We start from the raw sequence: 3573 nt of genomic DNA, 5'->3' as shown, positions 1-3573 counted from the left end.
CGTCATTGTGACGTCGGCCCTGACAGCGTCTTTACAGGTTGCTTTCAGTGTTGTGATACCATTGGCACAGGTTGCTGATGTGGGCTACATTTATTTTGCCAGAATGTGTCATGATGACAAATTAGGGCTGCACGATTATGGCCAAAATGATAATCACGATTATTTTGATTAATATTGTAATCACGATTATTAATCACGATTATTCATTATGTTTGGTAAAACATGTCTTTTTATTGCATTTTATGTTTTAAAGAAACATTATGTGGACAAGTCTTCAATTGAAACTTAAAATAATCATAAATCATAAATAATAAAATAAAATTTACCCAAGATAAAGGGCAAAAATTAAATATGCCAGTGCAAAGTGCAATCATAAAGTGCAAACACATGAAAAAAATGAAGCCTATGCAGAAAAGGCACATACTACAAGGAACAGGAACATACTAGTACAGGCCTACAGATTTTTGGCGAGAAACACCAGCCTGTCAACACTTTCTGGTTTCAGAGATGACCGAAGGCAGGTCACTATGTTTCCCCCAGTGCTGAAGACCCTCTTGGAAGGGGCACTTGTTGCAGGTATGCTCAAATATTTTTTGGCCAGCTTTGACAGTCGCAGGTAGACTCGCTGATGTTCCCTCCACCAGTCCAGTGGGTTCTCCTCACTATCAAGGTCAGCACACTGCAGGTAGGACTGAAGCTCAGAGGCTACAGCTTGGTGAGGAGGATGGGTTGGGCTGGCTCTCTCAGTGATCTTGAAGAAGCTCCCCAAAGTCTTCTTTCTCTTGGATGTGCTGGGTATATCCTCTGCCCTGTATGCAGTCCCACCATCACTTGGGCCCTGCTCCTTGAAAAGTACATGGTAAATAAAATATGAATAACAAATTCAGTCAAATGAAATATATTTGACATCCACATTCAGAATGTAGATTACAGCACATTTATTACTTTTCAGCACATTTCAATCCACTTAGTTTCTTGAATTTATGATAAATGGTGTATCTACAATTATTACTTACCATGCTCACAGATGCAGCCATCTCAGACACAAGTCTGGCTTTGATTGGTTCTACCCTGTCCTCACTTGCGTATCGCAGCTTGAAACGGGGATCCAGAGCAGAAGCCATGTCGAGCAGCTCTTGTGTCTCAGGATCCTTGTATTTTTCCTCCAGGTAAGTTAGGATTTTTGTCTTGATGGTGTTTGTGAGCTCTGAATCATCATCGTTCACTTTGAGGATGGAAGAACTGAAGAGATGGAGGACTGGCTTCACAAAGGAAACACTGACATACTTCTCACTGGACAGTGCATCAGTAAACTCAGTCAAAGGGTGGAGGGATTTGTGGATGGCTTCGAGGATCTCAGTGTCCTGCCATGAGAGAGATGAGAGATGGCCCTCTGCTGCTCCAGGACTCTTTCAATCATTGCCTGTCTTGACCCCCACCTTGTGGGGCATTCTGTCTTCAGCCCATGTTCTGGAAGCTTCAGCTCCTTTTGAGCCCGTGCTAGCTCCTTTTTACGCCTCCAGCTGTAGGAAAAACTGCTCACAAGTTTTTTGCAGATCCCTACTGCACGGTCAATCCAAGGATCTTTCATTGCATTCTCTGTAAAAGAAAATGAGATTCATAATTAAAACAAAACAAAACCTTGCATACACTTCCTTTTAAATCTTTTATTTTCATGTGTTGTTTTAAGATTGGATTGAACTGAACTGAACTTTATTGATCCCCGAGGAGGGAAATTAGTTTGTCCCAGCATCACATGAAATAAAAGGCCAAAAACTGTACATAAATAGATACAAATCACCTAAACACACACACAGTAAAATTTTAGTCAGTTAAGATACAGATGTTTTATTTCTTATTTACTTGTTTATTTTATTTTTTTCACTTATTTGTCTGTTATTTTATCTGGTCATTTCTAAAGCATTTTAAATATAAATAAAATGCCTACACATTTGATGACCAATCTCCATCATATTAGCACAGAATACATAGGTACCATTCAATTATGTGTACTTTTTTAAATTGTCGTTTTTATTCGTCCTACTCATCAATTGCTAAATGGAGCCTATGGCCAAAGCACTGGAGCCTCATCCATTTATTTAGAGAAGCTGCCTTGACGACGTTAGATCCATTGTCTGTGGTGATGCAGACTTGTCTCTCCTCTTGCAGGCTCCATGAGGCCAGTGCTTCCCGCAGTCCCTGGGCTATAGCTTCTCCTGTGTGATCTTGTGGGAAAAATGACGTCTGCAAGCACCGACTCTTCATTGTAAAATCATCGTCAATATAGTGAATTGTCAGGGACAGGTACGGCTCCATTGTTCTGCTGGACCATAGGTCAGTCGTAGTTGCGAAATACTCGACTGCTGTTATTTCCCTCTCTATTTCCCCCCGACATTTTTCATACAGTGCAGGTAATGCCACTTTGGAGAAATAATTGCGCGAGGGGATCACATATTTCTTGTCCAGTATTTTGACCATGCTTTTGAAGCCTTTGTTGCTCACAGTATTTATTGGACACATGTCTTTGGCCAAATAAAACGTTATTGCATCTGTTATTTCAGCGTGTCTTTGAGAGGTGGATGGATACGGTGTCGCCCGGTGCAGGGTTGCTGTTATGGTTGCCTGGGTTGGCGCTGAACACAGACGGGGATTTGGTGGACCAGCGTTAGCTTTGGCCTTCATGCATTCATCATATTTGGGTTTGTGGTGTTTTTTCAGGTGGTTGAATAAGTTTGTTGTGTTGCCCTGTGGCGCAGACACAACGCTGCGGCACTCTTTGCATAGGACCGCCTTCTGGTCAGCATCACTTTCCGCGAACCCAAAAAACCTCCACACGATGGATGTTGAGCCCTTATGAGGCACAAGCAGCTCCTCACCTCCAGATGCTGCTCCCGACATTGCGTCTCACACCCGCTCTCACACTGTTGAATCATTTGAGGCTGCCGCTGCTGCAGGGTACACTCGCTTGCTGTTTAGGCAGCTTAATGAAGCCCTAACCTTTCGGTCGCCCCCTGGTGGTCGGCTGACTATTGGGTTGAGAAAGTGTTTGATTTGATATGCAACAGAGCCCGCTTTTTAAATGTTAAAATCGCCGACGATCATCTTAATTTAATCGTGGCAGCCAAAATCGTGATCGTGATTAAAATTCGATTAATTGTGCAGCCCTATGACAAATGCAACTTCAGCCAGTTTGCATAAACTCGAACCAGTTTAAGATCATACACCAGACCAGACCAGCAAAACCAGAAACTGAACCAACTCTAGTATCTTATTCCTGTTCGGGAACCATTAAACCATCTCTTTCCCTTGTAGTTTATGGATTGGATGCAATTTCAAAGTAACAGTGAATGTTGTGCTTTTAAATCAAATTTATTACATTTTCAGGTCGACCTGATCTGGTGCATGTGACCTGCTTCAAGAGTTTTATCCCTAAATTGGTCTGAATAGCCATTTCTTTTCAATTAATAATGGTTTGTTGATATTGTTGAATTATTTATTATAGAAAAACTCAGGCAGTGACTCAGTCATCTGGAACTCAGCTACCCAGGTTATCCCCATCCTACAACATCCTAC

The 3573-nt window shown here is 41.9% G+C and overlaps 1 pseudogene; it reads right to left on the bottom strand.

The window, feature by feature from the left end:
- Positions 1-454: 454 nt before the first annotated feature.
- LOC117248177 (E3 SUMO-protein ligase ZBED1-like) lies at positions 455-2898 on the bottom strand (annotated as a pseudogene).
- Between the last annotated feature and the right edge of the window lie 675 nt (positions 2899-3573).

Source organism: Epinephelus lanceolatus, chromosome 14 (assembly GCF_041903045.1).
Source record: "Epinephelus lanceolatus isolate andai-2023 chromosome 14, ASM4190304v1, whole genome shotgun sequence".
Lineage (NCBI taxonomy): Eukaryota > Metazoa > Chordata > Actinopteri > Perciformes > Serranidae > Epinephelus > Epinephelus lanceolatus.
This window is presented reverse-complemented; position numbering and strand designations above follow the sequence as displayed.